The sequence below is a fragment of the Echeneis naucrates genome, chromosome 2, assembly GCF_900963305.1.
Source record: "Echeneis naucrates chromosome 2, fEcheNa1.1, whole genome shotgun sequence".
In the NCBI taxonomy this organism is placed as follows: domain Eukaryota; kingdom Metazoa; phylum Chordata; class Actinopteri; order Carangiformes; family Echeneidae; genus Echeneis; species Echeneis naucrates.
The window spans coordinates 9,646,185-9,671,440 of record NC_042512.1 but is presented as its reverse complement, the minus strand read 5'-3'; the positions used below and the strand labels follow the sequence as shown (position 1 = coordinate 9,671,440).

The 25,256-nt window shown below is 42.1% G+C and overlaps 16 non-coding genes across 16 annotated transcripts; 7 read left to right on the top strand and 9 right to left on the bottom strand.

Annotated features, from left to right (window-relative positions):
* Window positions 1-1,588: 1,588 nt before the first annotated feature.
* LOC115057743 (U2 spliceosomal RNA) lies at window positions 1,589-1,779 on the bottom strand. Its single transcript, XR_003841949.1, has one exon. It is a non-coding gene; the product is annotated as a U2 spliceosomal RNA (small nuclear RNA).
* Window positions 1,780-5,723: 3,944 nt separating this feature from the next.
* On the top strand, window positions 5,724-5,805 carry trnas-gcu (transfer RNA serine (anticodon GCU)). The gene has a single exon. It is a non-coding gene; the product is annotated as a tRNA-Ser (tRNA).
* An 885-nt stretch (window positions 5,806-6,690) lies between these two features.
* trnar-ucg (transfer RNA arginine (anticodon UCG)) lies at window positions 6,691-6,763 on the bottom strand. The gene has a single exon. It is a non-coding gene; the product is annotated as a tRNA-Arg (tRNA).
* Window positions 6,764-6,916: 153 nt separating this feature from the next.
* Window positions 6,917-6,998, bottom strand: trnas-cga (transfer RNA serine (anticodon CGA)). Its single transcript has one exon. It is a non-coding gene; the product is annotated as a tRNA-Ser (tRNA).
* Window positions 6,999-7,463: 465 nt separating this feature from the next.
* trnas-aga (transfer RNA serine (anticodon AGA)) lies at window positions 7,464-7,545 on the bottom strand. Its single transcript has one exon. It is a non-coding gene; the product is annotated as a tRNA-Ser (tRNA).
* Window positions 7,546-9,591: 2,046 nt separating this feature from the next.
* trnas-aga (transfer RNA serine (anticodon AGA)) lies at window positions 9,592-9,673 on the top strand. The gene has a single exon. It is a non-coding gene; the product is annotated as a tRNA-Ser (tRNA).
* Window positions 9,674-10,675: 1,002 nt separating this feature from the next.
* Window positions 10,676-10,749, bottom strand: trnai-aau (transfer RNA isoleucine (anticodon AAU)). Its single transcript has one exon. It is a non-coding gene; the product is annotated as a tRNA-Ile (tRNA).
* Window positions 10,750-12,277: 1,528 nt separating this feature from the next.
* On the bottom strand, window positions 12,278-12,350 carry trnak-uuu (transfer RNA lysine (anticodon UUU)). The gene has a single exon. It is a non-coding gene; the product is annotated as a tRNA-Lys (tRNA).
* A 6,394-nt stretch (window positions 12,351-18,744) lies between these two features.
* On the top strand, window positions 18,745-18,816 carry trnaq-uug (transfer RNA glutamine (anticodon UUG)). Its single transcript has one exon. It is a non-coding gene; the product is annotated as a tRNA-Gln (tRNA).
* Window positions 18,817-20,072: 1,256 nt separating this feature from the next.
* On the top strand, window positions 20,073-20,144 carry trnae-uuc (transfer RNA glutamic acid (anticodon UUC)). The gene has a single exon. It is a non-coding gene; the product is annotated as a tRNA-Glu (tRNA).
* A 253-nt stretch (window positions 20,145-20,397) lies between these two features.
* trnal-cag (transfer RNA leucine (anticodon CAG)) lies at window positions 20,398-20,480 on the bottom strand. The gene has a single exon. It is a non-coding gene; the product is annotated as a tRNA-Leu (tRNA).
* Window positions 20,481-20,904: 424 nt separating this feature from the next.
* On the top strand, window positions 20,905-20,992 carry trnay-gua (transfer RNA tyrosine (anticodon GUA)). The gene is given in 2 exon segments: window positions 20,905-20,941; window positions 20,957-20,992. It is a non-coding gene; the product is annotated as a tRNA-Tyr (tRNA).
* A 347-nt stretch (window positions 20,993-21,339) lies between these two features.
* On the top strand, window positions 21,340-21,411 carry trnap-ugg (transfer RNA proline (anticodon UGG)). The gene has a single exon. It is a non-coding gene; the product is annotated as a tRNA-Pro (tRNA).
* Window positions 21,412-22,449: 1,038 nt separating this feature from the next.
* Window positions 22,450-22,560, top strand: trnal-caa (transfer RNA leucine (anticodon CAA)). The gene is made up of 2 exons: window positions 22,450-22,487; window positions 22,515-22,560. It is a non-coding gene; the product is annotated as a tRNA-Leu (tRNA).
* Window positions 22,561-24,569: 2,009 nt separating this feature from the next.
* trnal-uag (transfer RNA leucine (anticodon UAG)) lies at window positions 24,570-24,651 on the bottom strand. Its single transcript has one exon. It is a non-coding gene; the product is annotated as a tRNA-Leu (tRNA).
* Window positions 24,652-25,030: 379 nt separating this feature from the next.
* On the bottom strand, window positions 25,031-25,141 carry trnal-uaa (transfer RNA leucine (anticodon UAA)). Its single transcript has 2 exons — window positions 25,104-25,141; window positions 25,031-25,076 (listed from the first exon to the last, which is right to left on the bottom strand). It is a non-coding gene; the product is annotated as a tRNA-Leu (tRNA).
* Between the last annotated feature and the right edge of the window lie 115 nt (window positions 25,142-25,256).

Genomic DNA, 25,256 nt, shown 5'->3' with positions numbered 1-25,256 from the left:
TTTCATTAAAGCTGATGTCTTTCTATGATAATCCATCATGGACCGCTGGACACTTTGATATCAGTAAATCCAGCGTGTTTTAGAGGAGTTCAGAGTGTTTCAGAGTTTCTGACATGATACAGAGAGACAGATCCAGTGTCCCAGAGAGAGAAGAGTCCCGACACTCCCTGATCTCACTGCAGGGTGGTCACGTGGTTCATGTCAGCCCGCTGAACTGTCATGTTCTTCTGTGGAACAGACAGCAGAGACTGAGACATTGCATGTTAAATATAAATAAAATCACATACCCAAGTACTTGTTTGGCTGTTATTGCATTATTCCATATTCATAAATGTCAGTTTTACATTTGGGGTGGTGGGGTGACAACTGAAAGCTCTATATAAGAATTACTTAAATAAGTTTTGGAGGTAAGCATCACGTTTGTGTCAGCTGGGGAAATATTTTGATGATTCAAATGCTCTTTTTTCCGTAGATGGATTATTGGATTTCCTTGATTTTGCTTTAATTCCTATTGACTTACTCGTGGTCTGATAGTGATGGAGAAAGCAGAGTAGCAACAGTCCATTCAGCATTTATTGTCCATCCCACTTCTTCTGATGAGGCAGGAGCTGACCATACAACCATTATAATTTTAAGACTAAGCTATACAGAAAATGTGAATTGAAGATATTACAGAGCAACAAAAGATCACACCTGGATGAATTAAATTGTTTTTTTGTTTTTTTTTATTAAACAGTGAGTGAAAACATCAAGAACAAATGTGCATGTGGAGACATCCTCTTCCTCTGTGTCCTGGACACTAAAAAGCAGATGAAGCAAAACAGATGATGTTCAATTGTGTCATGGTTCATTGGTTACAACTAACACAACACAACTAACAACTTCTGACAGAAGCTGCTATGCACGTTTTCAGTGCATATTTGTATTTTCACTGCAGTTACTCATGGTTTTCAGAGATTTCAGCAGCTCACATCCAACACAGAGACTCTGAGCAGGCCCACCTGGTCTTAGACCCAGACCCAGACCCAGACCTAAATCCAAACCCAGGAGACAGAGGTTGAGTGAGTCAGTGAGGAAGAAGCTGCTCGTTCTCCTTCAACAGTTTGATCTGAGGAAAAGTCACTTCCTCTTTTCAGGAATCAACTTCTACCATCTGTCCACTAGATGGAGATAACTGAGCATCAACTGGGAACTGAGTTCTTCATCATCTGGAAACAGACAGCATTGTTTTCTTCAGCTGGAGCTCTTTGTTCAAATCTACATTGAGATTCAGAGCCAAATGTTTTTCCTTTCCTGGATTTACTTCATCATTTCAGTCACTCTGTGGATTCAGCTGACAAACGCAAAATACAACCAACATTTAAACGATGACGTGTTGAAACAAAACTTTATTGATTCAGTCTGGTCAGCAGAATATAACCTGATGAAATCAGCAACATTAAACTGATGTTTCTACATGAATGCATCACTGATTCTAAAACCATAAACTGAACATGAACACTCTGTACACTCAGCGTTACACACATGAAGACAACATCATGTGTTTAAGGTGATGTTGAGCTGAACAGGACTTGTATTGAACACACAGAGGGAGTGCACCGTTCCTGGAGATACTGCAATACCAGGTCGATGCGTGGAGTGGACGGAGCAAGCCCCTATTCCATCTCCCTGTTCCAAAAATCTATTTAATATATGGTCCCCGGGTAGGGGACGTATCAGATATTAAACTGATAAGAACAGATACTACACTTGATCTTAGCCAAAAGGCCGAGAAGCGATACCGCTCAGCTGTCGGAGGTAACGGAGTGTTTCTCCGCACCGACCCGCTCAGTGAGGGGTCAGAGTCGGCTTCAGTAACAACATCACTCCGAGAGAGAGACACAAACAGAAGACATGAAGAAACGAAGGAGGGATCAGAGAACAACCACAGACATGTTATTTTCACAAAGTTACGTTGTAGAGCAAAGAAAACGTCTCTTCTTGGTCACCTGTAAAACTTCATATCTATGTCAATTTACCAGCTGAATATTATTGTGAAAACATCAGTTTGTCCTCTCATGTGATTGGCCTCATGGTGTGTCCATCAAAATAACCCCCCTGTCTGCACGGATTCTCTGAAGATTCGGCTCTCCTCGACTGGACTCGGCTTTTTTCGACCGAAAGAGAGAATAATAAAATGAGTTCCTTTGTCATCCACAAAATAAAACCACAAATGACTGATCAGCCACGTATTTAAAATAGCATTCAAAGTCATTTTAACCAGAATTACTGCCATCGTTTTATCTTAACATTATGTCGTATTTAGTCCGTTATGTCCGCTTAATGCTAACATACAATGGAAAACGCCATAGACCGGCTAACGGGATTAGCATCAGTACCGCGATCATTTTAAAGCGTCAGTGAATTTATTCCAACTCCAACATGGCAGTAATACAGACATGTACAACAACACTTACAGACATGTATTCGGCTCTTGCAGAACAATAAAACAGCAGGAATTTAGTTTCTACCTGTCTGTTTCTATCTGCTACATCATTACAAACCTCCTGTCACACTACTGATCCCTTCAGATTGTGTCACAGAGACATGATGAGCAGAGTGAAGCTCTGCTGGGTGAATGCAGGATGTCCTGTTTACAAGACAGACACTTTAAGCAGCTCAGCATCAGTACTGCCAGTTTCTCTGCAGTCTGTCTCTGAAACCACGTCTGTGTCAGTGAACTCTTGTGCTCCTCACAGTTGTGTGTCACTTCCTCAAAGGTTTGAAGTGATGTGTGAGTCTGAAGAGCTGCTGCCTTTGATACATCACCTGATGATGTCACAATACTCACAGAATGAAACTCCTCCTTTGAAGCTGCTTTGAAGAATTTCCTAAATCAAATGTGATTCAGCGCACCCTGCACAGCACAGACTAACCTCAGGGGAACAGACCGTTGCCAAAAGGAACATCATCAAAATAAAAAATACGGCAACTTTCATGAATGTAACCTGCAGGGATTATCACAACGTTCACAAGACCCAACAACAACCCAAATTAAATGTTTTTATTATTTTTGTTTTTATATATTTTATTGTATTTTACGTTGCATATGTTTACTTGTGTTGGTCTGTAGCAGCAGGGTGGCAGTGGGGGGTTAGAAATTAGTTAGAAAAGACAGAGGGACGCTTGTTACTGTAAATGACTGTGATGAGTGCTGATTCTCTCAAATAAAAATATGTTTAAAACAAACAAACAAACCAAATCAATTAAACGGCTTTGCTTTGTCGTGACACCGTGTTTCCCACACAGGGTCAAACACAAGCTCCTCCTTTGTTCTTCTGCTGAGTGAGACGGAGCTCTGATGTCACTCCTCAGTAAGGAAAGTCGCTATTGGCTGTCAATAGAATTCGGTTCATTTTATTTGATAATTGTTTATTCATTATTCTTTTTTTTTAAATGGCTTATGGTCTACAGACGTCTCCCATGACGCTGGAGCCTCAAGCCAGCACCTTTGACCCACATCAAATCATGGACCTGTTGTTCCATCAGGTAATGGTTAGCACTCTGGACTTTGAATCCAATCTAGACTATGTAGTCTGTAGTTAATAATGAGAATTTAGTGGTTGGGTCTAGAACCTGAGATGGATGGATGTTCAGTAAACATCAGAGGGTCATTCTGTGGAATTCATGTGCAGCTGTATGATTTAATGTCCTCCTTATGTGTTACCAGTTACCAGTAAAAGAGATTTACAAAATTCATCAGATGAAAAAAATCCAAAAACTCTCAAAGAAATGCAGCACTTGGACCGTCAGATTTAGGAGGGCAGATCTAGAAATTGAAATACTGCAGGTGGGTGCAGGTCACAGGTGAATTATGTCAACTATTGGAACTGTAACAGATTGGTTTCAGACATTTATGTGACACACAGTCAGGCCATGTCCTCTGTGTCTCTGCAGTTTTACAGACGCAAAACAAAACATGATAATGCTGCCTGTCCTGCTGATATCAAAGCTATCATTAACTTTTCTGTTTCCTCACCAGAGACTGGCAGCTGGACACACGTGTCAGGATGGCTCAGTGGTCTGAGGTCACAGACTCAAGATCTTTCCTGCACAAATGGGCCTTGAACATGAAAGACTCATGATTTCATTATTTCATAGATCAGTGTCACCTGTCACTGCTGTGGAGTCTGTAATGTGGCCAGGGGTTGATCCTGCAGGTCATCTCTCTCTCTCTCTCTCTCTCTCTCTCTCCCTCTCTGTTTCCTGAAGGCCTCTCTGCCATTTGCTAATTAAAATATACTTTTATACTAAATAAAAAAACCAACATGTTTCTATCATATGATGATGAAATCTAAAGGCTCTCTGATCATCACATTGAGAAGTTCATCTGGTTTGTGATATTTCTTCATATGATAGTGAGGTAAAATGTGTTCAGTGGGATGTGTGTGTATCCAGCAGGACTGACAGCTTCATGTGGGATTCTCACAGAGATGATTCAAACCTGATCACAGTGATCAGTATGGATATACAGTATGTTTGCTGTCAGTGGAGGAAACTCTCAGACAGGACTAATAGTCATGTTTGGGATGTTCCTGGATTTGAGTTGAATGAGTGTAAATTCTCTCTGATTTTAACACACGTTCACACATCCACCTCTATTCAGACATGGAGTTTACATATTGTTTGGAATTCTAATGTGAATGTCACAGACAGCATTTTTTGTCAACACTTGTTCTTATTGTTAATGTTAAGACCCAGAAAGCAGCATATTTGATTGATTGTTGTACCAACCTGAAGATGATCAGTGTTTATAGCTCATAACCTGATCACAGATCAATAATCAGCCATTGGAAGACGCTCTGAAACTTTCTTCTGCAGTCAGAACTCATCCACCTTCAGACTGGACATCTGCAGTCTGACAGAAGGTGTCATTCCTTCTGTGAAGGTGGTAGAGTGGCCGAGCAGTCCGACCTGCTGGATTAAGGTTCAGGTCTCTTCGGAGGCAAATAGTTTCAACTGCCAGCTTGTTATATCTATAGTATCTAACATTATGAACAAGGCACTGCTGTGATTCAAACCCAGGAGACAGGTGCTTTGACCAGCTAAGCCACAGCACCACTCTGATGTACATGTATATACAGAGGATCTGGTAATGGAAGTGTAATGTGTATACTGCAGCTGAGGTTGATGGTAAAGTGGTTTGTTTTAATGTAGGACTCTGCATCTACCTGAACCTGTTTGACTGCAGATGTGCGTTTTCATTTGGACCCCAGGAAGAGTAGCTGCTGCCTCAGTGACAGCTAACAGGGATCCTAACAAGTGATAAACAATAAACAGACATTTCCAATCGTCATCAAAATGTATTCTTTCATCAAATGTTCCTAAACTTCTATTAAAGGCAGCATTATTGCAGCAGTCAGCACCGTCGTACAGTGTTGGGGAAGTTACTTTAAAATGGAATCAGTGACAGATTACTAATCACTGTAAAAGGGATGAAACAGAACTATTTCATTCCTTCAAAACGCTATAAGATAAATATATTCAACCACTTTTTGATTCATTTTATTCCATTCAGAAAGTAATGGAGGTCTAGCGGTCAGGATTCCTGGTTTTCACCCAGGCGGCCCGGGTTCAACTCCCGGTATGGGAATTCTCTTGGATTACACGACACAACTTTTTCTGTTGCAGCCTGCTATTCCAGCTAGAATTAATAAATATCTGCCTTTGAAGCCATCAAACATGACGAGGTGGCCGAGTGGTTAAGGCGATGGACTGCTAATCCATTGTGCTCTGCACGCGTGGGTTCGAATCCCATTCTCGTCGGTGGTTGCTTTAGTCAGTCTAAGTTGCAGCCTGCTATTCCACTTAAAATTATCTATCCAGTCAGAATTATCCTCAACGTCAGCTGGTTAGAGCGTGGATCATTTCACAGGAGACAAACTCTCCATATACTTCTCTCCATATACTTCAATGCAGCCTGAAGTCTTTTTCCAACCAGTGGAACTGCCCCCTGGTGGTCATTAGAAGTGCTGCTTAACTTATCAGATACAACAATAACACAAAGTTACAATGATCAGAGCAAAGACTGCAGATAGATCATTTCCTTTGTAACAGTTTAGTGATTAGTTTCAGCTGGCATTGTGCAGCATGCAGGGGATGTAGCTCAGTGGTAGAGTGCATGCTTTGCCTGTATGAGGCCCTGCGTTCAATCCCCGTCATCTTCAGTGTTGATAATGAAGCACAGGAAGTACTTATCTTGTGCAACACCCTGATCTCTCAACTATCCACTCAGCTTGGAGCAATTTATCCTGTGCAGTCATCCTACCAAATTACCAAAGTGAACACAAGTGTACATGTGATGACAAAACAGCAGCCATTGAAGTCCACTTAAAGGCAAACTCCAAATATTTCGGCCTCTTTTTTTAAACTCACGTCAAAACGTCATAATGAAGTTACGTCAAGTACATATAGAGCAGGTCTAGACCAAACTCTTATTACAATTATTTTGAGAGCCGTGGTGAGGAGGGGTTCCAGGTCAGTATCTGGAGGATTTTGCAGATGATGTGCTCCTTTCGGCACCATCTACATTGATCAACTTGCTGATCACTGCCACGACACGTTGATGTTATCAAAGTTGCACTGCCCCTTTCCTCCACTTTGGTTTCACCAGAGCCATTAAATATGGTATAACTTGTAATACATAATTCCCAACCACGAAGGGACTCGAACCCTCAGTCTTCTGATCCGAAGTCAGACGCCTTGTCCATTAGGCCACGTGGTCACTGGGCCATGGTGATGTCCCATTGTCAGAATCAGTCAGTTCTTTCTCTAGGCATGATAACACTGTGAGAGATGTGCATTTGAAGCCTTCACTGTGGGACTTTGGAGAAGTGGATGGTGAACATGGGAAACTTGCTCCTTGAAAACAACTAAACGTTGTTGACAGGATTTGAACCTGCGCGGGGAAACCGCAAGGGATTTCGAGTCCATCGCCTTAACCACTCAGCCACAACAACTACATGAGCCGCAAGAAAACTACATGAGCCTGCTTGGCTTCTGAAATGTTTCATAAATAGATTGAATAGGTGAGGGCTTTGGGACGGGGCTCACGGCAGCACCCGCTGTTGAGAGCTGCAGAGCGATGTGCGCTTTCAATGGTAGCGCGTCTGACTCCAGATCAGAAGGTTGCGTGTTCAAATCACTTCAGGGTCAGATCATCTATTCTCTGCACTGTTGGTAAGCACACAGCTGAAATGACTTCTCATTATCGCTTCCATGATCTGGAAGTGGAACTAAAGGTGTGTCCCTATGCCTGCTGGTAGCTGGTAAGCTGGTAACTGATCACCAGTGAGTGCTCTCATCCTTTTAGATGAGTCCGAACAACAGCACTCAGCTGTGTTATATTTTAAGGCTGTACAGATTACAGAGATTCTCAAATATGCTTGGGAACATGTGAAACTGGGTCCATGAAAACATCTAACCGTTGTTGGCAGGATTTGAACCTGCGCGGGGAAACCCCAACGGATTTCTATTCCATCGCCTTAACCACTCGGCCACAACAACCACGCACAGCAAAGCTCCCAGCACAGCTTCCAACTCTTTTTCCCAGAGTTCATTGAGGGAATTATACTGGAGATGACAAACCATGTGTTTGGGGACATCTGGAGAGAATTGGACCTGGTAGACCTCCAAACCTACCTGGGTCTGTAGACCAGTTCTATAAATGTTATCTTATAATTCTGGACCTTCAAAGACACACACTGTGTAACAGGAGCTCAGTGGACAGGTGAAAAACAGAAACTTAGGTTCAGTGGAAAAGTACAGAGTAAGGATACATGCTGTCTTTAAACAAAGCCAACTGTAACACTGTCATATTTTAATGTTGTGCAGATTACAGAGATTCTCCAACATCCTCTGTAGCTCCCCAACCGGGAAACTTGGTTTCATGTTATTTTTCATTTGATGTCTAAAATATTTCCTTCAGTTCTGAGTTCCTGGCAGGAAGCTAAATATGGAGAGGAAGGCCCAGAAGAAGTGGAGCAGAGCATTGGTGGAGGAAGAGCAGGGAGCAGATTTTCAGCTTCTGTTTAGTTTGATTGATAGTTTTTTTCACTGAATTATGTCGAGTTAAATGAAACACTCTTGTCCCGTGAGTTTAAAGAAGTATTAGTTCATTGGTTCAAAACCCCAGCGTGCCATTTGTGAGTCAGGTATGTTCTGTTCATTTATGTTTAAGCTTCAGTCTCATTATGCTTAGTTGACCTTTCTTAAATAGAGTTTAGAGTTATATTTCCTAATGATGTAAATTTTTATTTGTTGTGACATTGTTTCTGTTAATTAAAAGAAAACAAAATCTTCTTTCATACCTCTGTCCTTTTCTGTTTGATCCCCAACTGTGCTCATTAGTTTAATATATAGAAAACCTAAAGTAGGATTTGATTCCATAACAGCAGGACAAAGTGTGTCATTAATCTTCTGGATTCTACAGACTGAGTTCATGTTCTGATAGATTGATTTTACAGCTGTAGTAACAATAAATCTCCAGCAGGTGGAAGTATTGCTGCTCAGATGTCATGTACACTGTGGGACACACAATACTCACAGAGGACTTTATTGTGCTGCAGTGAGATGTATAAAAAGCTCCAGTTCTACAGTGAGAAGATGTCCAGTCTGAAGGTGGATGAGTTCTGACTGCAGAAGAAAGTTTCAGAGCGTCTTCCAATGGCTGATTATTGATCTGTGATCAGGTTATGAGCTATAAACACTGATCATCTTCATTACAAACCAATTCCAAACAATATGTAAACTCCATGTCTGAATAGAGGTGGATGTGTGAACGTGTGTTAAAATCAGAGAGAATTTACACTCATTCAACTCAAATCCAGGAACATCCCAAACATGACTATTAGTCCTGTCTGAGAGTTTCCTCCACTGACAGCAAACATACTGTATATCCATACTGATCACTGTGATCAGGTTTGAATCATCTCTGTGAGAATCCCACATGAAGCTGTCAGTCCTGCTGGATACACACACATCCCACTGAACACATTTTACCTCACTATCATATGAAGAAATATCACAAACCAGATGTGCTTCTACACAAGCTGCATGACTGTGACAGCTGCAGCACGTTGAATAGACTGTTACATCTAACTCAACAAATCCCAGACGAGCCCTTAGTGTTACGTTGCCAATATCATTGACTGACCATCACGACTCTTACCAAAATTTGTCTTGTGTTAAAAAAGGGCAATCACCATCTGCTCAACACAGCAACTTGTCCAGAAACTGCAAGTAAAAGCTGTAATACAGGAAGTGATGAGCAGGAACTCCACTGAGAGTGAAGCACTGCTGGGGTTTGAATGCAGGATGTCCTGTTTATAAGACAGACACTTTAAGCAGCGAAGCATCAGTGCTGCCAGTTTCTCTGCAGTTTTTTTCTAAAACCACGTCTGTGTCAGTCAACGCTTGTGCTCCTCACAATTGTGTGTCACTTCCACAAAGGTTGAAAGCTGTGCTTCCTCACAACAAGAAGGTGCCCTGTCCTTTGAGCAGAAAACTATCCAGGCTGGAAAATGCTGAGTCACAGGAGCATTGCTGTGCATGGTTGTTGTGGCCGAGTGGTTAAGGCGATGGACTAGAAATCCATTGGGGTTTCCCCGCGCAGGTTCAAATCCTGCCAACAACGTTTACTTCCTTTTATGGACCAAGTTTCCCATTTGGGGAGAGACACAGCTGAGTGCTGTTGTTCGGACTCATCTAAGAGGAGGAGAGCACTCACTGGTGCTCAGTTATCATTATCAAGGCTGGTGAGAGTGTCACACCTTTAGTTCCACTTCCAGGTCATGGAAGCAATAATGAGAAGTCATTTCCACTGTGTGCTGTGCTGAAATAGCTCATTTGGGAGAGCGTTAGATTGAAGGTTTAAAGGTCCCTGTTTCAATCCCGGGTTTAAGCAGCTATTGTGGGTCCTTTTAAAGACAATCCCTGAGCTTTGTTTTTTTATTATGGAGTTAAAGTCACTTAGTGTAACACATCACGGATTCTATGTCTCCAACATGAACGCCTTTTATACCAGGAATTGTTTCTTAAGTTAAAGCCGAAATGAGAGATAAAAAGATATTTAGTAAATTTCAAATTGTTAATTCCCTTCACCTGTAATACACCTCTGACCAACCACAAAGTTAGACGACTTGTCCTTTAGGCCACGTGGTCTCTGAGTGTGGCTGATTTTAATGTCCTGTTGTCAGTTTATCGTCTGTTCCATCGTCTCGACCAGCACTTGACTGGATCCATCTTGATCACTGAGCTACATCCCCTGCATGGTGTGGCAGCTTTAGCTTCTGAGATCCTGCGACAGGTAAAACCTTTGAGTGCATAAATAACCAAAAAAAAGTGTTTTTATCTTGTATGATAAATGCAATGTGCATTTGTGCTCCTTAGTTTTGGGGTTTGCTTCTCACTCTGGGTGCCATGAATTTTTCTCCCCTCATGGATTGTTGGACTTGAAAGGAAATGATCAGTCTGCAGTCTTTGCTCTGATCATTGTAACTTTGTGTTATTGTTGTATCTGATAAGTTAAGCTGTACTTCTAATGACCACCAGGGGGCAGTTCCACTGGTTGGAAAAAGACTTCAGACTGCATTGAAGTATATGAAGAGAACAACATCAACTTCTGAGATGCTGCATGTGGCCAGTATGGGGATTGAACCCATGACCTTGGCGCTATTAGCACCACGCTCTAACCAGCTGAGCTAACTGGCCTGTGGGAAAGTGTTTTTTCGGCTTATTTTTACAAATTAAACTTAAATAATTACTTAGCCTATCGTAGCTCAAAGCTTTTGATCCAGTGAGACATTTATAAGCAGTTAGAGCACATTGAACAGAACCTGTTGAAGTCAGAGAAGCCTTCCTGAATTCATGTTGTCTAACTTACTGACACTTGAATAGTGGAACTGCAGACAGTGGACACATCATATGAGGGGCTCCTCTGGGATTTACACACAGAACCTCTTGCACCCAAAGTCAGAATCATACCCCTCGATCAGGGGTCTGCAACCTTTATTTATTTAACCTTTATTGCCATTATTTAGTTTGATATTGATTAAGAAAAACCAATAACATCCAACCACCACCCAAAACAGAGGTTCATGATGACCCTGTAGTTGGCACACACCCTCTGGTCCCCCTTCTTGAAGGGATGTTCATCATTATTTTGTTTGTGTGTAGCTGTTCTGTTCTTAATGTTGGATGGATAATGTTGGAGGTCGATGGATCGAAACCATCCTCTGCTGTTTATACACACAACATGAGATTTTCAGCAGCACTGATTAACAGGAAAACATTGAGAACTCTGTCTGTCATATCTATAATATTGATCGTTGTAACCTACAGCTGATGAAAACCCAGAAGTACTTTTTTTCTACAACATCTGACTTTAGCAACAAGGAACTGCTGGGAGACATGAAGACTGTGCAGTTAAGTGACTGGTCAGAGAGAGTGCTGTGTCCTTTTAATGAAACTTATATGAATTTAACTCAACAACCTTAAACTTTATCAATGAGACACTGAACCCAGGATCTTAGCATATAATAAACTGTCACATTAATGTCCTGAATGTGCTGTGTGTAAATAATGAGGTTCATCAAAATGATCGTTGTAACCTACAGCTGATGAAAACCCAAAAGTAGTTTGTTTCTACAACATCTGACCTGAGCAACAAGGCTCTTTGACCAACTAAACCACAGCACCACTCTGATGTACAGGGATGTATTTTGGATCTTAAAATACCCCCAACATACGTGGCTGACCATCATGACTCTTATCAAAGTTTCTTTAGCATAAAATACATTAATTACATTAATGTCCTGAATGTGCTGTGTGTAAATAATGAGGTTCATCAAAACAAAGTCAGAACCAGAGCTCAGGCTGTTGGTACACAAACAAAGAAAGGCATACTTGTGGATTCACAAGATTATATCAGGATCTGACCTTTTCCTGTTCCATCAGTAACCATCAAAGGAGATGCTGATTCTGTGATGTCACAAAGGTTCTAATGACATCAAAGAGATCAAAGACTCCTCCCACTTTTTAGTCATGACCTCCACCATAGAGTACACACTGTTAATGAAGCTCAAAACACAAACGTAGTCATGCCAGATAGCTTTGAGTTCTGCCGACAGAAGCAACAACAGAACTGGAACTACTTTTCACTGCTATGCCGATGATCCCCTCCTGTTTGTGCCTAACAGCTGTGACTATAATGTGAACCACTGAAGGGAAGAAGATGCATCACCTGAACAGGGACTTGAACCCTGGACCCTCAGATTAAAAGTCTGATGCTCTACCGACTGAGCTACTCAGGCTTCTGATGAGCGCATAATTCAAATGAAATTCAATTAATCATTCCAACTTGGCTAATTGGACAATCAGCCATTTCCCAGCCAGGGGCTGATACTGCAGGTCATCAAGACTGTTAAAGGAACTGAGGTTCTAGTCCCAACAACTAACTTGTGATTATTAACAAGTCAATGCTCAGGTTAAGGCAACATTTGTGACGTTCAGATGTTCTTAATCCCCACGTCCCGACCATTGATAAAACTTGCTGATTTGAAATCACCAACATTACCCCAACTAATAGCACTTACTGCTCTCACAGCACAAGTCTGTGCTTCAGTTCGGGAAATGTTGATTCATGAATTTAGCTGATCTCACAAAGAGAGAGAAGCACTTATGCACAAGAATCCATCAGTGTCTCTGATTGGAGTGATCCGAGTTAGATCTGAAGAAAACATGGCTCCAAGAATTAATGTTGTTTTTGTAAATTAACACTGAATGTGGAAAAAGAGAGCAAAGAGAATAGAAGTCACATTCAGCAATTTTTTACCGTACATATGATCTGAGGAAGTGACTTTTCCTCAGATCAAACTGTTGAAGGAGAACGAGCAGCTTCTTCCTCACTGACTCACTCAACTTCTGTCTCCTGGGTTTGGATTTGAGCCTCTTTCTCAGGAGCACACACAGAAAAAATAAGATTTTCTTTTCCAACAATATACATGATGTCCTCGTGTATGAATGAATGTTTCACTGATGCAGATTTTTCAAAACAACATCAACAACTAATAACTCCACAACGAGACTGTGTGACGTCACTGGAGATCAAAGGCATTTCCTGTCTTTCATTGATCTCCAACATGACACAGATGCATACGTCACTCTCACGTTCGCTTCAAATGGATGAGTGCATGCGCACAAAGACACACAGAAATGTCCCTGGACTGATCACTGTAACTTTGTGTTATTGTTGTAAATGAAGTCAGAGTGTATTGAAGTCTATGGGGTTTCATATGGCGGTTTCACAAAAGTCACACACCACGTAATGTTCCTCGTTCTTGCTCTTAGTTAGTATAGTGGACAGTATCTCCACTTCTCACGTGGAAGACTGAGGTTCGATTCCCCGACGGGGAGAGCAAGTGCATTTTTAGCTCATTTTAGTTCAATAGCTCATTAACCAGAGTGATAGAAATTAACTCTCTCTGGATCTGACCAATCATATTCGTCGCGCTCGCTGCCAGCAGTTTTGTTTTGAAAACCAACTGGATTCTCTTGCATTTTGAAAGCCCGACTTCCTGCCTGTCTCTAATCGGTGAGAAAAATAAAAGATACAGTCAAATAAAGAAAAAATGAAAAACAAGTCCCTCATTTTTTTGAGGGAGTTCCTGTTTTCTGTTCAAGTGAAGTGAAAGAGCATCCCTGTGACCTTACTGTGACCTGTGGATCTCATTTCTGCCAGCCAGAGTCTGCTACACATGAAAATAACATACCTTTATGAATGGTAGAATCTGAAAACTTTCACAGGATACATAGAAAATATTATCAGCAAAAGTCACAAATATTTTTAGAATTTTATTGCAAAGAATATCACAATACGTAGAAAATATGTTGTAAGACCGACGGCATAGGTCTCACATTGAGTGATGATTTAGAAAATATTCATTTTACACCAAAATATAAAAAAAGAAAATTTTTTCTGGTATATATGTCACTGACCCAAACACAAATGAGCGAGGACAAAAAAAACCAAAACAAAGCAAAGCAAAAAAAAAAAACAAAGACCAATCAAGTTACAGTTTACGTTTGGTCAACCAGCAAAGATCCTGTCTTTTTCTTGACAGTTGTCACAACCAAACGGTTTCCCTTCTGTATGGACCTCCATGTGTAATTTAAGGCTTTTCTTTCATTTAATTCTTTTCCCAAAAACATCACAGCTGAAGTGTTTCTCTTCTGTATGGACCTTCATATGTGGTTTAATGTGTTTCTTTAGTTTAAATCTTTTCCCACAAACATCACAGCCGAAGGGTTTCTCTTCTGTGTGGACCCTCATATGTGGTTTAATGCTTTTCTTTAGTTTAAATGTTTTCCCACAAACATCACAGCTGAAGGGTTTCTCCTCTGTATGGACCTTCATGTGTATTTTAAGTATTCCCTTTTCTTTAAATGTTTTCCCACAAACATCACAGCTGAAGGGTTTCTCTTCTGTATGGACCTTCATGTGTGGTTTAATGTTTTTCTTTAGTTTAAATGTTTTCCCACAAACATCACAGCTGAAGGGTTTCTCTTCTGTATGGACCTTCATGTGAATTGTAAGTATTCCCTTTAGTTTAAAATTTTTCCCACAAACATCACAGCTGAAGGGTCTCTCTTCTGCGTGGACTGCCATGTGTGATTTCAGGGTTCGCCTTAGTTTAAATGTTTTCCCACAAACATCACAGCTGAAGGGTCTCTCTTCTGTGTGGACTACCATGTGTTTTTTAAGGTTTTCCATTAGTTTAAATGTTTTCCCACAAACATCACAGCTGAATGGTCTCTCTTCTGTGTGGACTACCATGTGTTTTTTAAGGTTTTCAATGAAATTAACCGTTTTCCCACAAACATCACAGCTGAAAGATTTCTCCTCTTTATGGACCGTCATGTGTTTTTTAAGGCCTGCCTTTAGTTCAAAAATTTTCCCACAAACATCACAGCTGAATGGTTTCTCTCCTGTATGGACCCTCATGTGCATGTTAAAGATTCCCTTTCGGTTAAATCTTTTCCCACAAACATCACAGCTGAAGGGTTTCTCTCCTGTGTGGACTACCGTGTGTGATTTAAGATCATATTGTCGCTTAAATCTTTTGCCACAAAATGAGCAGCCAAACGGCCTCTCTTCTGCGTGAACTTGCATGTGAAAATTAAGATTGCCCTTCCACAAAAAACTTTTCCCGCAAACATCACAACGGTGATGTTTCTCCCCTGTGTGGGTCTTCATATGAGTCTTAAGAAAAAACGTTTTTTTCCCACGCTCAGGGCAGCTGATGGGTTTCTCATTGTTGTCACGTGTAACATTTACATCATCTTCATCTATTTTCACATCTGACTGGGCCACTCTGGTTTCATGATAATCATCTTCACTGATTTCAGTATCAGAGGAGTCTGAGACCTCTTCCTCTGGATCTGGATCTGGTTGAAGAGGACTCTGTGGATCACAGCTCCTGGCCGGTTCATTCATCTCTTCATCCTCACTCTTCACCTGAAACGGCCTCACAGGGTTCCTGGTCTCCTCCAGTCCTGGTACCTGGTCCTCCTCCTGTTCCTGTTTAAGGACTGGACTCTCTGAATCCTCCGGATCCGGACTGGAGGTGAACTCAGCAGGAACCTCTTTTTTCACCATCAGCTGCTGAACATCTGGAGGAAACGATTCAATAATGAATCCTCTTTATTAGCTACAATATGAACACAGTTATTCCTCCAGCTGCTTCATTCTACATCTGCCAAATACAGTCCTCAGCCTTTCTCACTCATAAAAACAACCGACCCGTTTTGTGGATCAGGACTCGGGGCTGCAGCAGCTCCAGCTGGCTCCTCTGCCGGTCGATCTCCTGCCTGAAGCCCGAAGCCTCCTCCTCATATCCGGCTACCATTCTGTCCACGGCCGCTAAGATCTCCCGGGAGGCGGCGGCGAGTCTGTCGGTGACAAAACCCCGCAGGACTTCTGCTGTGGACATTTTACCTTGTTCAATTTTCAGCTGAGGGACAAAAGACCATCAGTCCTGTTTGTGTGCAGCAAATATACGGATGTTATCAGTATGAGACACTTTATCAAAACATTTCCTATATTATTTTTTTAAACATTGATTCAATGTGGTCCTTAACCTGCAATATGCCCTTTAAGGTAACATTTGTGACTTTCTAACTACTTTCTTAACCCCCCACCCTCCATATCATTGATAAAACTTGCTGACTTGTGATTGACCTCTGAAATCACCAACACTACTCCAAAAATAGCACTTACTGCTCTCAGAACACAAGTCTGCACTTCAGTTGGGGAAACGTTGGTGACAAATGCACTAATTCAGCTGATCTGACGAAATGTATTAATTTTTGTCCAAATTCCATCCAGGACAACCCCAAAGAGAAGCACTTGTACAACAGGAAGTCTTCCGTCTTTTTATTTGAAATGATCATTGTTGCATTCTAAGAAGAAGTTGTTGTCTTTGTCAGTCAGCACTGCTCCAACAAGTAGCACTTACTGAATTCAACAGTCAAGTCAGTGCTCAAGTTAAGGTAACATTTGTGACTTTCAGACTACTTCTCAACCCCCAATTGATAAAATTATAAAACTTGTTGTCCTGGTGATTGAATAAAAGACAACAACTTTTGTCCAATTTACAACCAGGACAACCCCAAAGAGAAGCACTTATGCACAAAGACTTCATCAGTGTCTCTGATTGGAGTGATCCGAGTTAGATCTGAAGAAAACATGGCTCCAAGAATTAATGTGGTTTTTGCCAATTCACACTGAAAGTGGAAAAAGACAGCAATTGAATTGAATAAGTCACATTAAGCTTTCATTTTTACCTCACTTAGGATCTTCTCCTCAAGAGTCTATGCAGCAACTTTCCAGTTGTGTCATCGTTCCAATGGACTCCCTTTCAGGCTACCTGAATTTATCTTATACCTGAATGAAACCACTCCCACAGCTTCCTGTTTACTTTCAATGGTCTTGGTAATGGTTTGTAATGAAGAACACATTTAGTCCATCAGGAACAGACAACGATCCTCTTAAATTCATGAGGACCGTTAGCATATGATGAGAGGACTGTTAACTGCAGTGATTAGGGATCAGGGTTGTGTTGTTGCAGCTGATCTGAAGAAATCTATTTAAAATTGCAAATCATCATCATTTTTTACTGAATTTCTGAGCAGGACAACCCCAAAGAAAAGCATTTATGTAGAAATGAATAATTGTAACTGTCTGAGTTAGAGCTTGCTGTTGTGTTTGTCAGTCAACAAATAGCTGAGCTGTGTAGTTGTGTTGTGCTACACACCAAACATGTCCAGAAAAGACAGACTGTTCTGTGTGTTCACACCATGATTCCTGCCATCACAGTTCACCTTTTGTGTCTTACTTTTGTTGTCCTTTTCAAAATTTTATTTGATGGCACAGAGGGACCAGAGGCACTAATAAAAAAAGGAGGGGGGCCTGAAAGTGTGACTTGGTTCCCATCGTTCATATTAAAGAGCCGTTCAAGAGACTCTCTGTGATCAGCTTAGGGTTAGCTGTCATGTTTCTAAAAGCATGTCTGAGGAAACAAAGCGTCAACAAGTGTTCAAGGCTTTTGATGGTGTAGTGGTGGTCAGTCATCATTGGTGGTTCATCGGTAGAATTCTCCCCTGCCAGGCGGGAGGCCTGGGTTCAATTTTCTGGAATGTAAAACTCTGCTGCTCTCCATGAAAAGCAGCAGTCAGCTCTGCCTGGATACAACAGTGGTCAGGGCTGTATGATGTATGTTTATACTGAAACACTGACAGCTCTCCTCCATCTCACTCTTTTACTTACTCTGGGTTCCAGGCCTCGTTGGTGCAGCAGGCAGCACGTCAGTCTCATAATCTGAAGGTGGTGAGTTGGAGCCTCACAGCTTTCGTTCCACTTCCAGGCCATGGAAGCAACACTGAGAAGTCATTTCCACTGTGTGCTGTGCTGAAACAGCTCCGTTGGTAGAGTCTCTGGTTCAATCCTGGATTTTAGTACCTGTGGTTTATCCTTTAGAAGACTGTCTTTTTTAATTAATGAGAGATAAAAAGCTATTTAGGAAATGTAAAGGTGCCAAACAAACCAACATTTTCTACCAACATTTAACTGATGAATCAGTTGAATGAGGACAGATGTGACTTAAAGCAAAACAAAGTCAGCAAGAAGGATCTTTTCTCAGAGGGCCCTCAGACAAAGAAGCTGGGTCACAGCACAGCACAGAGGATTTGAACCCACAGATCCAGAAGAGACTGCAGCACAGCCTACTATGAGCAGAGTGGTGCAACAGGAGTGTGCTGGGCCCATAACCCAGAGGTTGATGAATCAAAACCATCCTCTGCTGTTCTAACACACTGGATGTTCCTTCACTGTCTTTGTCTTTTTCAGCAGCACTGATTTACAGGAAAACATGCAGAATGTCATTTATCACTTCCTCCAGTAATGTGTACAGTTGTCACTGTGCTGCTCCTGACTCAGTGATGCTGTTGGATGCTTATAGGGCCTCCGTTCTTAAAGTGTGGGCTCCACCCCACTGGTGGGGAACAGAGACATGACAGGTGGGGCTTTGTTAATGCCTTTCTTTATGGACAACAAAGATCATAAATTCAAAACAAAACACCCCCACACACACAAAACATCATTAACACTTAAAACAGAACTGCTCCTTTGACATGACCTTACAACCCTGTGGTTCCATGGTGTAATGGTTAGCAGTCTGGACTTTGAATCCAGTGATCCGAGTTCAAGTCGCGGTGGAACCTCTGTCTTCTGTTTTAGTGACTACATATAACAGAAACTCCACTCCACCCAAAACAGTGATCCAACCCTGAGCAGAGAGGAGGCTTCATGAAACAGTTTGTCTTTTCACCTGCTGCAGCAGCTCAGAGCCTCTGTGGTTCAGTAAAGGTCCAAAGAGGATGTAGCTCAGTGGTAGAGGACATGTCATATTGTGAATGAAGCTCACAGGACAGTCATGGTCACATACTCTTCTCTCCTCCAAACCTTTGAGGTTTCTCATCATGTCATTCCTTCTGTGGAGGTGGTAGAGTGGCCGAGCAGTCCGACCTGCTGCATTAAGGCTCAGGTGTCTTCAGAGGCAAATAGTTTCAACTGCCAGCTTGTTATATCTACCCATACCCAGGATCTCCTGTTTAAGAGACAGACACTTTGACCAGCTAAGCCACAGAACCACACTGAAGTACATGTATATGCAGAGGATCTGGTAATGGAAGTGTAATGTGTATACTACAGTTGAGGTTGATGGTAAAGTGGTTTGTTTTAATGTAGGACTCTGCATCTACCTGAACCTGTTTGACTGCAGATGTGCATTTTCATTTGGACCCCAGGAAGAGTAGCTGCTGCCTCAGTGACAACTAACAGGGATCCTAACAAGTGATAAACAAAAAACAGACATTTCAAAATGTATTCTTTCATCAAATGTTCCTAAACTTCTATTAAAGGCAGCATTATTGCAGCAGTCAGCACAAAAATACAGGTTCTGAGGTTATTCTGAGATGGAGAAATAACATAGTTTGTTCACAGTTCACATGACACAACTGAACATCTTCCTTTCTCACCTATTTTGCTTCATCTGCTTTTTAGTGTCCAGGACACAGAGGAAGAGGACGTCTCCACATGCACACTTGTTCTTGATGTTTTCACTTACTGTTAAATTAAAAAAAAATAAATTTTAATTCATCCAAGTGTAATTAGTTGTTATGTGATATATATTATATATATTATATATATATATACATAAAACAACTTTGTCCCCAAACACACCTTACAGCAGTTGAGGTGAAAGAAAAGCAGTTTCTGTCAGAAGTGGGATTTGAACCCACACATCAAGGGGAGGTTTTTCACTCAGACAGCTGTTTGCCACTGTTGGTCGAGGGCGTTCCTCCTTCCTGTTTCTCCAGCATTCTGGGGCTGAGGGGCTCACAGTGGATGGAGTGGATGGATCTGCATCCATCAGAGACTGTCTCTCCTGGCTTGCCAATTCTGATAAGAATACATGTCCCATATGGTCTAGCGGTCAGGATTCCTGGTTTTCACCCAGGTGGCCCGGGTTCAACTCCCGGTATGGGAATTCTCTTGGATTACACGACACAAACCTGTGGAGGTGAAAAGGCTCCAGTGACGTAGAGCTCCTGGCACATCAGTAGACCTCCTTTTCGTTGATTGGAACCAGGTTGTTTAAATTTTCCAAGGACAGAATGGCAATATTTCAACATGTCAAAGGAATTTTGGTCTTTTAAAAGTTTGGGCGGTCAAAAGTAGACCAAAACAACTTTGTCCACAAACCCACCTTGCTGCAGTAGAGGTGAAAGAAAAGCACTTTCTGTCAGAAGTGGGATTTGAACCCACACCTCCAGGGGAGGCTGCAACCTGAACACAGCACCTTAGACCACTCTGCCATTCTGACAACTAAAGCTAGCAAATGAGCCGAAAAATTTGTTGAAAAATTAGCCCATCAAGAGACAGAGACATGCAGAAATTGTCCTGTTGCAGCCTGCTATTCCAGCTAGAATTAATAAATATCTGCCTTTGAAGCATTCAAACATGACGAGGTGTCCGAGCGGTTAAGGCGATGGACTGCTAATCCATTGTGCTCTGCACGCGTGGGTTTGAATCCCGTCCTCGTCGGTGGTTGCTTTAGTCTGTCTAAGTTGCAGCCTGCTATTCCAGTCAGAATTATCCTCAACGTCAGCTGGTTAGAGTGTGTTGCTAATAACACCACATTCATGGATTTGATCAGACTGTGATAAATGACATTCTCCATGTTTTCCCTAACCCAAATCTGTAAATATTAGTCAAAGGAGACAAGAAGAGGAGAGGTTGACCGGCTCCCTTCGATAGCTCAGTTGGTAGAGCGGAGGACTGTAGAGGCTTACAGCTGAAATCCTTAGGTCGCTGGTTCAACTCCGGCTCGAAGGAGGTCTTTATTTTCATCGGCCTCATCCAGCACAGTGATGAGTCTGTCTACAGACAGGAGGTGACCACTGCTGTATCACTTTTCATGTAGAGCAGCTGTGTTTTATATTGCAAGCAGCACTGAGTTTCTAATATTCAGGAATTGAAATCCCAGTCCCAGAGGTTCATGATGACCCTGTAGTTGGCACACACCCTCTGGTCCCCCTTCTTGAAGGGCTGTTCATCATTATTTTGTTTGTGTGTAGCTGTTCTGTTCTTAATGTTGGATCTTTCTTGTCAATAAAGAACGCTTGAATAAAGAGCAGAATGAAAAGTAAAATTTTTTCAATAATTTAAAAAACTTTATCAAGGGCTCGTTGGTCTAGGGGTATGATTCTGGCTTTGGGTGCGAGAGGTCCAGGGTTCAAATCCCAGATGAGCCCTTCATATGACGTGTCCAATGAACTGCCCCCCTTCTGCTGTGGACATTTTACCTCCTTCACTTTCCAGCCTGCTGTTGGTCTGACTGAAGATGTTCTGTGGCTTAGCTGCTCACAGGGCCTGTTTCTGGAAAAAGGAAATCCTGGGATCAAATCACTACACTTCCACTGATGTGGTTAAACTTTCCCAGGCCGCCTGGGTGAAACCCAGGAATCCTGACTGCTAGACCATATGGGACTACAAGGTGCTGGATTTAGGCTCCAGTCTCTTTGGAGGCGTGGGTTCGAATCCCACCACTGCCAGTTTGCCCCAGCTGTGCAGTACGCTCGCCCACTGAGCTACATCCCCTGCATGGTGTGGTAGCTTTAGCTAACCAGACAGCTTCTGAGCTCCTGTGACAGCTAAATCACTTATCTGTCTGATGAAACCTTCTGGATGAGATGAGGACATTGATAATGCTGCCTGTCCTCACTAGCTCCTCCTCTGTGGTGACCCCCAGACAGGACACAACCTCAGTATCATGACAAGTCATGCTGCTGAACAATTAATGCTACAAGGATTCATTTCAGCTTCACTTTAACAGATTGGATTCATACATTTATGAGACACACAGTCAGGTCATGTCCTCTTTCTGTAGATCAAAGCGTTAAGGAGTTCAAACACAGCAAAACATACTGAATGATAAAAATGAAGATTTGAAGAAGGAATTAAAATAGAAGGGATGAACTGTGGATGGCAACCGAACCAATGATTGCTGTCGTTCTCAGGCTGATGGTGCCGAAAGGAGCACATCATCTGCAAAATCCTCCAGATACTGACCTTCAGTCCTAACCCCTTTATAGTGAAAAAGTCAAATTCGCAGTTTATACAGATTTTTCATCCACTTTGGAAGAGTTGTCCTTGAAGCATCCTGGACACACAACCAGTCAGCGTGCAGCATCCAAACTCACAAACTCCCACCTCCAATATGATGGCAATGCAGAGTAGAGCGTAGACACTTGTCACATGGAAGTAATTCAAATTCAATGAACACTCCGTCTGTCAGGATGGCCGAGTGGTCTAAGGCGCCAGACTCAAGGTTAGCTCCTTCCTGCACTAAAGGGTGTTCTGGTCTCTGAATGGAGACGTAGGTTCGAATCCCACTCCTGACAAAGAAAGCCTTCAATTACAGAATCTATTGATTCACTCCGATCAGAGACATTGATGAATTCTTTGTGTGTTCTGGTCCTGGTTGGAATTTGGACAAAAAAGATGAGGAATGCCAATCCCTCTTTTCTTTGAATCAGCTTTTACCTGCAGAATCTGAGGAACAGTGTTTTAGTGGTTGGTGCTGGAGACAAACTTTGAGTCATGAAGAATATATAATATATACTAATATACTAATATAATATATATATATTAGTAAATGGCGGAGAGAGAGATGACCTGCATAAAGAGACTGGAGCCTGAATACAGTTCCTTGGTCACCATATCACATACATCTTCACTGAAATAATGACACCTGTGTCACCTGTGAGAAAGCTCAAAGCTGTGTCCAAAGGTTTGGAGGAGTGAATGGCAGAAAGATGTCTTTGAAGCCATTTGGACACACAACCAGTCAGCGTGCAGCATTCAACCTCACAATATTTCATGTGGTTGTGGTGTGGTTGAAAGACGAGGCAGAATATTGGAAATGTAGGTCAAAACAAGGTCCACCTCTGATGCTGAAACCCGGGATCAAACCAGGGACCTTTAGATCTTCAGTCTAACATCAGTTTTAGATTTAATTAAACAATTCAATGTTGCACTCATTCATGCACTATGCAATGTTGAAAAGGCACATAAAATGGGAATTTGACTGTTTCATAATAAAGAAGTTAGGACTTAAAACACTAAAGCCTGTGTGCTCCCTGTGGTTCCCTCAGATCCAGGACCTTTAAGTCATTGCAGCTAATGGCTCGTTGGTCTAGGGGTATGATTCTCGCTTCGGGTGTGAGAGGTCCCGGGTGTTATATTGCCAATATCTTCCCAAAGTTTGTCTCCTGTGAAAAGCGGTCACCACATTTCCATCTGCTCAACACAGCAACAACCACTTTGTCTTGTCCAGAAACTGCAAGCAAAAGCTGGAATACAGGAAGTGATGAGCAGGAACTCCACTGAGAGCAAAGCACTGCTGGGGTTTGAATGCAACATGTCCTGTTTACAAGACAAGACTTATTGATACTAATACATACTACGCCAGCAGCCTGCACATTGAGCTAATTCTGCTGTGCTAACATGCTAGCGTGCGCAGCTCACTTGGGAGAGCGTTAGACTGAAGCTGTAAAGGCCCCTGGTTTTTGGCATCAGAGGAAAGAAAAGCAGCTTCTGTCAGAAGTGAGATTTGAACCCACACCTCCTGGGGAGACTGCAACCTGAACGCAGCACAATGACTGCCTGATTAGATCGCATAGAAGCTGTAGAGTGGACAAACAGGAATTTTAGTGTTTCACTGGTAAGATTTAGGTTCCACCGAGATTTGAACTCAGATCGCTGGATTCAGAGTCCAGAGTGCTAACCATTACACCCTGTAACCCTGCAGGCATATGCTCATTATACAAACAAATAAATTTCGAGATCATTCAAGAAGGACTTGAAGAAACCGAGTCAAGAGTTAGACTCCTGTTTATATTCCTGCGTTCTCAAATGGACACAATGATATTTACCATTTCTTCATCTTCAGCCTGAGTATCAACTGCAGCTACAGAAGAGGAAGTAGAAGGCAGAGGGCTGGACGCCAGTGTGGATGTGCTGGGGGCATGAAGGACCTCCAGCACTGTGGGATCATCTTCCTCCATGTCATCCTAACTCAGATCAGACCAGTCAGAGACACTGTTGATTCCTTTCTGCATGAGTGTTTCTCTTTGGGGTTGTCCTGTTTGGAATTTTGACAAAATATTTTATTTGTTTCTTGAGATCAGCTAAATTCACAAATTTGCCATCAACATTTCCTGAACTGAAGCACAGACTTGTGATGTGAGATGTGGTTGGAATTGAAACTTTCTGCTGAGTCTTTCTTGAGTCTGTTACCTCAGACCACTGAGCCATCCTGACACGTGTGTCCAGCTGCCAGTCTCTGGTGAGGAAACAGAGAAGTTAATGCTAGCTTTGATAGCACAGTGTCAGCTCAAAGTGCAAAGCTTGGCAGTGGTGGGATTCGAACCCACGCCTCTGAAGAGACTGGAGCCTAAATCCAGCACCTTGGACCGCTCGGCCACACTACCACATGTCAGTCCTAGCTTGCCTGCAATAATGCCACATGTTTCTGACCCCTGAAAGTTGCATCGAAATGTTTGGAGCAGAGAATGGCAGAAAGATGCCCTTGAAACGTCCTGGACACACAAACAATCAGCGTGTAGCATCCAACCTCACAAACTCTCAAGTCCAGCTTCTTTGTATCTGTATATATACTGTTAAACTTAAGTTCACTACATCTAACTCAGCCTGTACAGATGATTCAGTAACAGCTAAGTTATATTTAGTCCAACAAATGCTGTCCATTTCTACCACAGGGAGCCACAGGCTTTAGAGTTTTCAGTCCTAACCCTTGATTGTCAAGCAATCATATTCCCATTTTATGCAGATTTTTCATCCACAAAAAGTTGTCAGGAGTGGGGTTCGAACCCACACCTCTATTCAGAGACCAGAATTCCCCGCTTCACAGGAAGTAGCGTAACTTAAGTCTGGCACCTTAGACCACTCGGCCATCCTGACATGTCTCCAGCTGCTAGTCTCTGATGAGGAAACAGAAAAGTTAATGCTAGCTCATCCTTTCTTTATGGACTACAAAGATCTGACATCCAAAAATTCAAAAACACCCACAAATAAT